General features: G+C 35.3%; 2 long non-coding RNA genes across 2 annotated transcripts in view; one reads left to right on the top strand and one right to left on the bottom strand.

Moving 5' to 3' along the window:
- LOC145539399 (uncharacterized) overlaps positions 1-5,677 on the top strand; it is a 55,829-nt gene extending 50,152 nt beyond the window's left edge. Inside the window, exon 3 of the long non-coding RNA XR_014077769.1 lies at positions 1,362-5,677. This is a non-coding gene — a long non-coding RNA (uncharacterized LOC145539399). The remainder of the gene's footprint in view (positions 1-1,361) is intronic.
- The window catches only part of LOC145523559 (uncharacterized), an 880,911-nt gene that overhangs the window by 64,717 nt on the left and 803,091 nt on the right, over positions 1-13,103 (bottom strand). The window lies entirely within an intron of this gene.

Genomic DNA, 13,103 nt, shown 5'->3' with positions numbered 1-13,103 from the left:
AGCCTTCCAGGCTCCTCTGTCCATGGGATTTTCCAGGCAAGAATACTAGAGCAGGTTGCCATTTCTTTCTTCAGGGGATCTTCCTGACCCAAGGATTGACCCTGTGTCTCCTACATTGTCAGGAAGATTCTTTACCACTGAGCCACATGGGCCATCTATTACTTCAGGCAAGCAGCAATTACTCTTAAGTCTCCTTTCCTTTACTATCTTGATAAGACTTTCTAGAAAATTCTATGACCAAATGAAAAAAATAGTAACAGGGTACCAAAACTATTGTCTCTCTTTGCATATTATCTGAGATTTTCTTTGCATTTGATAAATCCAGGGTCAACTGGTGCATCCAAGAATTATGGGTGCAATATTCAACATTACACACATTAATAAAAAATTTCATTCTAGAGTATATTGTTATCCTATAGCACATTATATTGGAATTTGACAATTTTTTCCATTCATAAAACTTCTATAGTTTGAAGAAAATTTTTCTTAAATAATCAATAATAAATTGCTACTGATCAATTTTTAAGGTTTATTATTCAGCATTTCTTTCTAAATCCTAGGCTTTTTTCTCCTAATTAAGTCTGTAAGTAAATGCATTCCAAGCATTTCCACTTCAAAGTTTCTTCTTCAAATGACAAATTAAATTTCAGAATTTAGAAAATAAATCATTTATTGTCATCTGCACTCAACTATATTTGCTATGCATTTATGTCAGATGGGTAAAGAATAAATCTTACAGCAACATGAATGTGTACACTTTTATACAAACAGCAAATTAGGTAATTAGTGGGATGGATTTGGGGAGGAAATTTATTTAGTCAATTAACTATTATAACTAGGCAACTAAAATGCAGAACTTTGGTCCACAATATGTACAAAATTAAATATGAAACAAGAAGACAAGTCCATTTTATGAGAGCAAACAGGATTTTGATAGGACAAAAATTTACCAAGTGTTACAGTGTTTCCAGTGTTCTAGTGAAGATTATGCTATAAGACTTTAGGGAACTAGTAAGTGAGAATAATCCATATCTATCTTCTTAACAGAGGCATCAAAATAAACACTATACAATCCATTACTTAGTATCATCAAGGAAAAATAAAGTTTATATAAATCTGGGGCTATATAAAACACACTCTGCCAAAAGTTGCATTTTCCTTTAATAAACTGTTATTTTAAACTGTCTTTGTATGAAGAAAAGCATACCTCTTTTAAAGTTCCCACACATATATAGTATAGTTATATCCTGTGTGGTGATCATTTTCAGATCTCAGTGTCAGAAAATGATACTTGCAGCAATGAATGGTGATTCAGCTGTGATAATAACCTCATTCTTTTATTTTGTTTTCTGGATATCTAGGCATACAGCCCCAAACAAGACAATCAATGGATCTTTAAACAGAAAGATGAGCAACAAATGACACTGAAAATTTCTGGAAGAATATCTAATTGTGAAGAAACAAACCAATTATGATAATAGAATTTCATCTTATTAAGCTGCATGTGACCAAGTTACAGACGTTTGATGAAGTCTTTCTATTGGTAAACAGCAATATTTGATTTAGCCTCACGTTAAATTAAGAGACAAATGAGGGCCTGCCAGCTACCAACCAATCTGTCAGCTGATAAAGCATCCATTGGATAAAACAGCCCTGATCTATATAAGTAGTAGATGTTTTACCCACATTTAAAGAGTCAGTAATGCTTTAGCATTTTTCAGTATTAAAGTATAAATAGCATCTGGGGAGAAGGATACTACTGCATATTAAAATAGCATTTTTTTTCCCCTTGGAGGATCTCAGCTGTTTTCAACCTCATAGATGCATGCTTCTGTTCCAGGTCTATGGGGAATAGCAACATACCTTTTAAAATTATCCAAGGAAGTGTACTTATTTATTTCACTTTTCAAGGAAAAACACAACTGACAGACCTTTCCAAATCCCTCCTTTGATCTTGAAAAGTATAGCTCTTCTTAAAGTGGTAGGATGTGGCCACCGTATCCCGACTGCCATCAGCTGCAAACAGTAGGGTGTCACTCCAGGACCTTGCTTCAGACAGGCAGAGTTTTTACCATCTGAGCCACCAGGGAAGTCCAGAGGTGGCCTTAGACCTTCTTTATAACTAGAGGGCACTGCTCCCTCGTCTCTCTCTCTCTCTGTGAACCAAGATTGAGCCATGAGCCTTTGGAGTTGGAGCACTGACTCCAAGACCCTAGAAGACCAGAAAACTAATCCTAGGCGGTATCAAATATTGAGAACTCACACAAAGGAAACCACTGGAATACAAGACCGGGCATCACCCACCCACCAGTATCATCCTGTGCAGGAAGCCTCATCTAAACAATAAACAAAACAAAAATACAAACCTAATCATCAGCAGACAGGATTACCACCTCACTCAACCTTGCCCATCAGAGGAAAAACAAACAAACAAAAAAAAACTCAGCACAAATCTCACCCTCTATGAAGTTTACACAAACCACTGGACCAACCTTAGGAGGGCAGAAACCAAAAGGAAGAAAGAATTCAACCTTAAAGCCTGGGAAAAGGAGGCGTCAAACAAAATAAGTTAAAAAAAAAATAATGGAAAGGCAGAGAAATACTACATAAATGAAGGAACAAACTAGAAACACAAAAGTCCAAATAAATGAAGAGGAAATTGGCAAACTACCTGAAAAAGAATTCAGAATAATGGTAGTAAAGATGATCAAAACCCTTGAAAACAAAATGGAGAAAATGCCAGAATCAATTAACAAAGACCTGGAAGAATTAAAGAATAAACATGCAGAGACAAACAACATAATTATTGAAATTAAAAATACTCTAGAAGGAATCAATAGCAGAGTATCTGAAGGAGAAGAACAGATCAGTGAGCTGGAAGATAAAATGGTAGAAATAACTTCTGAAGAGCAGAATAATTAAAAAGAATGAAAAGAACTGAGGACAGTGTCAGAAAACTCTGGGACCATATCAAACACACCAACATTCAAATTATAGGACTCCCAGGAGAAGAATAGAAAAACAAAGGGTATGAAAAATTTTTTGAAGAGATTATAGTTGAAAATTTCCCCAACATGAAAAAGGAAATAGTCAATTAAGTCCAAGAGGCACAAAGAGTCCCATACAGGATAAACCCAAGGAGAAACACGCCAAGACACATACTAATCAAACTAACAAAGACTAAACATAAAGACAGAATATTAAAAGCAGCAAGGGAGAAGCAACAAGTAACATACAAAGGAAACCCATTTGCTTAACAGCTGATCTTTCAGCAGAAACTCTGCAGGCCAGAAGAGAATGGTGGGATATATTTAAAGCACTGAAAAGGAAAAATCTATAACCAAGATTACTGTACCTGGCAAGGATCTCATTCAAAATTAATGGAGAAATAAAAAGCTTTTCAGACAATCAAAAGTTAAGAGAATTCAGTACCACCACATCAGCTTTACAATAAATGCTAAATGGAATTATATAGTCAAGAAATACAAGAGAAGAAAAAAGATCTACAAAATCAACCCCAAACAATTAAGACAATGGAAATAGGAACAAATATATCTATAACTACTTTAAATGTAAATGGATTAAATGCTCCAACCAAAAGACACAGACTGGCTGAAAGGATACAAAAACAAGACCCATATATATTCTGTCTACAAGAAACCCACTTCAGCTTCAAGACACATATAGACTGAAAGTGAGAGGATGAAAAAGTATATTCCATGCAAATGGGAAGTGAAAGAAAGCTGGAGTATCAATCCTCATATGGGATAAGATAGACCTTAAAATAAAGATTACAAGAGATAAGGAAGGATACTACATAACGATCAAGGGATCAATCCAAGAGGAAGACATAATGATTGTAAATATCTATGCACCCAACATTGGAGCACCTCAATACATATGACAAACACTATCAGACATAAAAGAAGATATTGACAGTAACACAATAATAGTAGGAGATTTTAACACCCCACTCACACCAATGGACAGATAATCAAAACAGAAAATTAATGAGGAAACAAAAGTTTTAAATGATACATTAGATGAGATGCATCTCATTGATATCTTCTTTGGATATTCCATCCAAATACAGAAGAATACACCTTCTCAAGTGCACATGGAACATTCTCCAGGATAGACTACATCTTGGGTCACAAATCAAACCTTAGTAAATTTAAGAAAATTGATATCATATCAAATATATTCTCTGACTACAACACTATGACACTAGATACCAGTTACAAGAAAAAAACTGTAAGAAACACAAACACATGGAGATTGAACAACACATTTCTAAATAACCAACAGGGTACTGAAGAAATCAAAAGGGAAATTAAAAATTTTCTAGAAACACATTACAATGAAAATACAACTCAAAACCTATGGGATGCAGCAAAAGCAGTCCTAAGAGGGAATTTTATAGCAATTCAATCTGACTTCAAGAAACAAGAAAAACATCAAATAGACAACCTAACTTTACACCTAAAGCAACTGGAAAAAGAAGAAGAAGAACAACAAAAAACCCCCAAAATTAGTACAATGAAAGAAATCATAAAGATCCAAGCAGAAATAAATGAGAAAGAAATGAAAGAAACAATAGTAAAGATTAATAAAACTAAAAGCTGGTTTTTTGAGAAGACTATTATGAAAAACTATATGGCAGTAAAATCGATAACCTGGAAGAAATGGACAGATTCTTAGAAAAATTCAATCTTCCAAGACTGAACCAGGAAGAAATAGAAATTATGTACAACCCAATTACAAGCACTGAAATTGAAGCTGTGATAAAAAAAAGTCTCCCAAAAAACAAAAGCCCAGGACCAGATGGCTTCACAGGAGAATTCTATCAAATATTTAGAGAAGAGCTAATGCCTATCCTTCTAAAACTCTTTCAAAAAATTGCAGAGGAAGGAACACTTCCAAACTCATTCTACAAGGCCACCATCACCCTGATACCAAAACCAGACAGACAACACACAAAAAGAAAACTACAGGCCAATATCACTGATGAACATAGATGCAAAAATCCTCAACAAAATTTTAGTAAACAGAATTCAGCAACACATCAAAAAGCTCATACACCATGATCAAGTTGGGTTTATTCCAGGAATGAAAGGATTCTTCAATACACTCAAATCAATGTGATATATCATATTAAAAATTGAAAGATAAAAACTATATGATGATCTCAATAGATGCAGAAAAAAAAGCCTTTGACAAAATTCAGCACCCATTTATGATTAAAACTATCCAAAAAATGGGCACAGAAGGAACCTACCTCAACATAGTAAAGGCCTTATATGATAAGCCTACAGCAAACATTATTCTTAATGGAGAAAAACTGAAAGCATTCCCCCTAAGATAAGGAACAAGACAAGGGTGTCCACTTTCACCAATATTATTCAAAATAGTTCTTGAACTCCTAGCTACAGCAATCAGAGAAGAAAAAGAAGTAAAAAGAGTCTGGATCGGAAAAGAAGTAAAGCTCTCACTGTTTGTGGATGACATGATACTGTACATAGAAAACTCTAAAGATACTATCAGAAAATCACTAGAGCTAATCAGTGAATTTAGCAAAATTGCAGGATACAGAAATCACTTGCATTTCTATGTGCTAACAATGAAAAATCAGAAAGAGAAATTAAGGAATCAATGCCATTCACCACTGCAACAAAAAGAATTAAATATCTAGGAATAAACTTACCTAAGGAGACAAAAGAACTATACACTGAAAATTATAAGACACTGATGAAAGAAATCAAAGACAACACAAACAGATGGAGAGATACTCCATGTTCCTGGGTAGGAAGAATCAATATTGTGAAAATGACTATACAACCAAATGTAATCTACAGATTCAATACAATCTCTTTCAGATTACCAATGGCATTTTTTTCACAGAACTAGAACAAAAAGTTTCACAACTCATATGGAAACACAAAAGACCCCGAATAGCCAAAGCAGTCTTGAGAAAGAAGAATGGAGCTGGAGGAATCAACCTTCCTGACTTCAGATTATACTATAAAGCTACAGTCATCAAGACAGTATGTTACTGGCACAAAAACAGAACTATAGACCAATGGAATAAGATCAAAAGCCCAGAAATAAACCAATGCACTTATGGGTACCTTATTTTTTATAAAGGAGGCAAGAATATACAATGGGGCAAAGACAGCCTCTTCAATAAATGGTGCTGGGAAAACTGGACAGCTACATGTAAAACAACAAAATTAGAAAACTTCCTAACACCATATACAAAAATAAACTCAAAATGGATTAAAAACCTAAATTTAAGACCAGAACTATAAAACTCTTAGAGGAAAACATAGGTAGAACACTCGATGACATAAATCAAAGCAAGATCCTCTATGACCCACCTCCTAGAGTAATGGAAATGAAAACAAAAGTAAACAAGTGGGACCTGATTAAACTTAAAAGCTTTTGCACAGCAAAGGAAACTATAAGTAAGGTGAAAAGACAACCCTCAGAGTAGGAGAAAATAATACCAAATGAAACAACTGTCAAAGGATTAATTTCCAAAATATAGAGGCAGCTCATATAACTCAATGCCAGAAAAACAAACAACCCAATCAAAAAGTGGGAAAAAAGACCTAAACAGACATCCCTCCAAAGAAGACATACAGATGACTAACAAACACATGAAAAGATGCTCAACATTGGTCATTATTATAGAAATGCAAATCAAAACTACAATGAGATATCACCTCACACTGGTCAGAATGGCCATTATCAAAAAGTCTACAAACAATAAATGCTGGAAAGGGTGTGGAGAAAAGGGAATGCTCTTACACTGTTGCTGGGAATGTAAATTGATACAGTTACTATGAAAGACCGTATGGAGACTCCTTGAAAAACTAGGAACAAAACCACCATCTGACCCAGCTATTCCACTCCCAGGCATATTCCTTGAGGAAACCAAAACTGAAGAAGACACATGTATTCCATTGTTCATTGCAGCACTATTTACAATAACTAGAACATGGAAGCAACCTAGATGCCCATCAACAGATGAATGGGTAAAGAAATTGTGGTACATATACACAATGGAATATTACTCAGCCATAAAAAGGAATGCATTCAAGTCAGTTCTGAAGAGGTGGATGAACCTAAAACCTATTATACAGAGTGAAGTGGGTCAGAAAGAGAAAGATAAATATTGTATTCTAACACACATATACAAAATCTAGAAAAATGGTACTGAAGTATTTATTTACAGGGCAGCAATGGAGAAACAGACATAGAGAATAGACTTATGGACATGGGGAGAGGGGAGGAGAGGGTGAGATGTACAGAAAGAGTAATGGAAACTTATATTACCATATGTAAAATAGATAGCCAGCAGGAATTTGCTCTATGGCTCAGGAAACTCAAACAGGAGCTCTGTATCAACCTAGAGGGGTGGGGTGGGGAGGGAGGTGGGAGGGAGGTTCAAAAGGGAGGGGATATATGTATACCTATGGCTGATTCATGTTGAGGTTTGACAGAAAACAACAAAATTCTGTAAAGCAATTATCCTTCAATAAAAAAATAAATTAAAAAATGAGATTTTACCTTACATTTGTTAAAATGACTGTCATCAAAATGACAAGAAATAACAAGCATTGGCTTGGATGTGGAGAAAGGAGAATCCATGTGCATTGTTCATAGGAATGAATGAAATTGGCGCAGCCACTATGGAAAATGGCATGAAGGTTCCTCAAAAAATTAAAATTAGAACTACCATTATGATCCAGCAATCCCACTGCTAGGTACTTCTGAAGGTAATGAAATAACTATATTGAAGAGATAAGCTGCACCCCCAAGTTCACTGCAGCATTATTTACAGTAGCCAAGACATGAACACAACTTCAGTGTCTATTGAAGAATAAATGAATGAACAAAATATGATATGTAAAATGTAATATTTTTCATCTATAAAAAAGAAAGAAATCCTGCTCTTTGGGACACTATGGATGAAACTTCAGGGCATTACACTAAGTGAAATAAGTCAGACAGAGAAAGACAAATACTGAATGATTTCACTTCTATGTGGAATCTGAAAAAAAAAAAAAAAAGATTCCTATAAAGAGAAAACAAATTGGTGATTGCTGGAGGCAGAAGGGGTTCAGGTGAGGGCAAAATGGGTGAAGGTGGTCAAAAGGTACAAACTTCCAGTTATAAACTAAAGAACCCCTGGTGATGTAATGTATAGCATGGTAACTATGGTTAACGATATTGTATATCTGAAAGTTGTTAAGAGAGTAAATCTTTATCTTTCATTAAAAAAAAAGTGGTAGGATGTGCAGAACACATTCTAATAAATTAGTTGACTGCTACTATTTTGCTGGTGTTGTTTAGTTGTTAAGTTGTGTCTGACTCTTTTGTGACCCCATGGACTATAGCCCACCAGGCTCCACTGTCTATGGGATTTCTCAGGCAAGAATACTGGAGTGGGTTGCCATTTCCTTCTGCAGGGTATCTTCCTGACCCAGAGATCAAACCCACATCTCCTACTTTGGCAGGTAGATTCTTTACTGCTGAGCTACCATAGTCATCTTCATTTTACGAATTTGAAAATGATAAGATGGCATCATTTATCAAAAGGTGAATTTATTACTAGATAAAGGAGAAAGGCATTTAGCAAATACAGAATTTACAAAAGAGTGAATTCTAGGTTACATGTTAAGTTAGCAAGAGCTTTTGGAGAGCAAGTCAGAATAAGGAAGTTTACACCATATAAAGTTTGCTATCATACAAGTGGGATAAGTTAAGCATATAGATTTTATCTCTTGAAGCAGAAAATCCAACTGAAGATGAATAGCTCATGTTATCCTCTGAAGATAATGACAATAGAGATCCTTATCCATTATGATATCAGAATATTTGTGATATTATGAGAAAATAAGCAAATAAATGAACCCAGTAAGTAATAAGAGGCAATAAGATACTTGATCTAATCAACTCCTTGATAAAAGGTTTAGGGAAAAGTAGACGAGAGGTTTGTACCACACACACAAAAAATGACATAGTGAAGAATAAGAAGTTGACATCTATATAAAATGGTTAACATAAGCATTCAGCTCTGGGGAATGCTGATCTCTTTTTCCACTGGTTGTGGTCAAGTCAATATAGGAATAGAGTTACATAGCATTTCCCTCCCCATGTTTGGCCTCTTTTACTTATCTGCTTTGTTGTTTAGTCACTCAGTTTTGTCCTACTCTCTGTGACCTCATGGGCTGCAGTATGCCAGGCTTCCCTGCCCTTCACCATCTTCCGGAGCTTGCTCAAACTCATGTCCTTTGAGTCAGTGATGCTTATCTGCTTGGGGGTCCATAAATTCAGGACTGGGGTAAATAGGTGCTCCCTAACTCCACGGTTTCCCTGGGTAAGTTGGCCTGAGATGGTACTAGCCTCTAATATTGCCGTCAGTGTTGCTCAGAAGGGTTGGACCATACCCATAGGGGTAATCAAACATACAGTCAACAGAAGATGACTCTAAAATTGATTATCCCAAGTCAAGTCAATAGCGAAACATTTGCTTATATCATGAAGTTTGATTTGTACAACACTTAGATACTCCTGAAGCACAGTTTGGATCACAGAGCCTTACAAAGTATATGGCGACTATGAGGGACTCGATCAGGGCATCCTCAGTAAAAAATGTCACTACTCTCCTCAAACTGTCTTCTACTTGCTCTTGCTTACTGAATGCAATTTCTGTGCTTTTCCCCAACAGGCTAAAATGCACTCAATTACCTTTCCAACACTGTCTCTCTCACCTTGAGACTTGAAACTTTCTGTCCACAGATCCTCTAGAAGAGTATTACAAAACCACATATTCTCTCATATATTTTTAAGTTGGTATTGAAAAAATTTCAGTACAAGTTTAAATTATTATAACAATGTAATTCTAAATAATCATGCCTTTAATAAACATAATAATGTTTATTATATAATTAATTACTTTATATGTATTCAATGAAATAAAAATAATTTGAAAACCACAATAATACATTTAAAATGCACTTAAACATGATCTTCTTTAACAGTCAGAATTTTCACATCACTCACTTTTGTCCTTAAACTCATATCTCCATTTTTCTCCCTCAGAATTTTATCCTAATGCAGCTTTATGCTTGAAAGTCTTTTATTGATCATCTCATTATATGTAGCTGCAACAACTACCTGTCTATTTAGATATATAGTTTTCCCTCTGACCACAAAAGATTAAACATTAAATACTAAAGTATTCAATAATCAAAAAATTTTGGCTGAAGTAAATGGTAATACTCTTTTATGAGTCTGAACAACTTTTTAACTTTTCAATGAAGTACAAAATACCAATTTGCCTCCCACAGGAGTTCCTTTTTCTCAAATATTTAATAATCTGTTGGATGTAAAGCTTTATTTTCTCTTTTTATTTGAAATCATGTATAATGTACCTCAAAAATGTAGAAAGGAATACAGACCCATGAAAACACTTACTAAGCTCTCAAGTTTGAAAATGGCGAAAGTGCAGATAAGGCACTCTGAAGAGACTGGCATTTACCAGCATATTTTTACAAATCTTAATTACTCTAATTCTAAGGTAAAGGAAGATATTGAGCACTGGCATAAATTTATTGGCTGGATGAAAGAAAGATACCACAATCTTCAGTACTTCTTACCATTAGGACCAATTCTCATAAAGATACAGTATTTGACAACATTTAGGAGAGAGAAGAAGCTAGTTTACTGAACAAAATGAAGCATCATTAATTCTACCAGCCAATTTATGAAATCCTGTGACCTTGACTCAGGTCAAAATCCTGTTTCTAACGCCAACCTTTGCCTTAACCCAAATATGAATAAGATGGGAAAAGATGGGGAACCCTACCACTACTGACCATGACAGAATTATTGGCAGACCCCATTATTTCAAGCATTTGTTTTGTTTTTTTCTTTGATACCTCAGAGTATTTTCACTTCTGGGTAGTTTATCAGAGTAAGACTAAGAATGGGTGAGAATGAGAATTGAACTTTGTCAAAATAGAAGAAAGAGGAAGTGAAAATGAAAATCAGCACATTAACTCAAAGTAAAGTAATTAGGGACCTTAATTACATCTACAAAAATCCCTTCATCTTTTCCCATGTCAGTAACCTCATCACAGAATGACAAGTACTGTATTAGCAGGATTCTTTCACATTCTAGAAAGGGGATTATATACAGCATGGACCCAGGGAGCAGGAATCTTGGTGGCCATCTTGGAATCTCCCTACCAAAAATTAGATCTTCCTAAATTTCAAAAATTGCTGACATTTTCTAATGCTACTCATTTACAAATAGGCTCTACACACATTGTCTTTAACGAAATGCCCCTTTTCTCTTTGACCCAGGTTTCAAAGTTTAGTTCAAATTCCTTCCTTCCACAGTCTTTGATTTGTATTGCCCTTATGGTAGTCTTATTATTCGTGTAAGTATTTTATTCCCTTTATCGACAAGCAACTCTGTGAACTATATCTCATTTATCTTTATGTTATTCACAAGATCAAGCAGTGACTTGAAAGAGAAGACATGAACATATTTGATTAATGATTAAATGAAAAAATAAAAATTTGTACTGTTTATACATGAGTATGGTTCTAGCTCTGACTTCTCAAGCTCTTTTCTTATACTCAATTATATCTACGACTAGGATGGAAGTGTATAGAAAACAGGACCACAAGATAGACTCAAGGAAATATTGTATACATGGGGTGCATGCGTGCTAAGTCTTTTCAGTTTCATCTGACTTTGTGTGATCCTATGGAACATAGCCCACAAGGCTCCTCTGTCCGAGGGATTCTCCAGGCAAGAATACTGAAGTGGGTTGCCATGTCCTCCTCCAGGTTATCTTCCCAAATTAGGGACCAAACCCATGCCTCTTATGCCTTCTGCACTGGTGGGTAGGTTCTTTACCACTAGCACCACGTGGGAAGCCACCACACTATGTGAAGTATAGGCAATATTTTGTAATAATTATAAATGGAAAGTAACCTTTAAATTATATAAAAATTAAAAAAAATTAAAAAGGGGAACAGGGCCACTGTCTTCCCTTTCTTAACATATTTCATTACAAACCTTAGATGTAATTTCTACATATCTCTGTGTTTACAACTCAGTAGTCTAACTTCCCAGGTGGCTCAGTGGGTAAAGAATCTGCCTGCAAGGCAGGAGATGTAGGAGATGCTAATTCAATCCTTGGGTCAGGAAGATCCCTTGGAGAAAGGCTTGGCAACCCACTCCAGTATTCTTGTCTGGAGAATCCCATGGACAGAGGTGCCTTGAAGGCTACAGTCCATAGAGGCAGAAAGAGTCAGACATAACTAAAGTGACTGAGTCTGCATGCACAGTCTTAGCTCACTTAGCTCACTAGACTGACTCTAAGAGTAATCAAGCATGTACCTGGTGTGGCTTATGGTAATGTTTTTTTCATTGTTTCCATCTATTTTGAAGTGATGAAAATTAACATTGTTGAAATTTCTGAAGAAGTTAGAGCTCTTTGGGATTCCAGGTCTCCAATATTTAGCAAGTATCTTCCTATTCTCAGATTCCCAAGGGAAATTTGGACAGAAGACCCACTACTTCAAAATACCTTCCTGTGAATATCACCACAAACCATTCTGTGGAACGCCCAGCTCTGGTGAGGTGAACCAAATCACAGGAAAGCCATAGGGAAAATATTTGGCCTTTAGTCAAAAACCCAGAATAAATAAATAAATAAATAAAAAGGCTCTGGAAAATTTATGGTAGACTCACATATTAATCTCTTTTGTTCCTGTCTCTTTTCATTTATTTTTAAATTAATTTTTATTGGAGTATAGTTGTTTTACAATGTTTTAGTTTCTACTGTACAGAAAGTTTAATCAGCTATACATATACATGTATCTCCTCCCTTTTAGACTTCCCTTTCATTCAGGTCATCACAGTGTATTAAGTAGAGTTCCCTGTGCTATACAATATGTTTTCATCAGTTACCTACCTTACATATAATAACAATAGTATATATGTGTCAATATCAATCTCCGAATACCTCCCACTCCCTATCTTTTCCCCTTGGTGTCCATACATTTGTTCTCTATGT

This window comes from Giraffa tippelskirchi, chromosome 2 (assembly GCF_054371585.1).
Source record: "Giraffa tippelskirchi isolate mGirTip1 chromosome 2, T2T-mGirTip1v1.2.pri, whole genome shotgun sequence".
NCBI lineage: Eukaryota > Metazoa > Chordata > Mammalia > Artiodactyla > Giraffidae > Giraffa > Giraffa tippelskirchi.
This window is presented reverse-complemented; position numbering and strand designations above follow the sequence as displayed.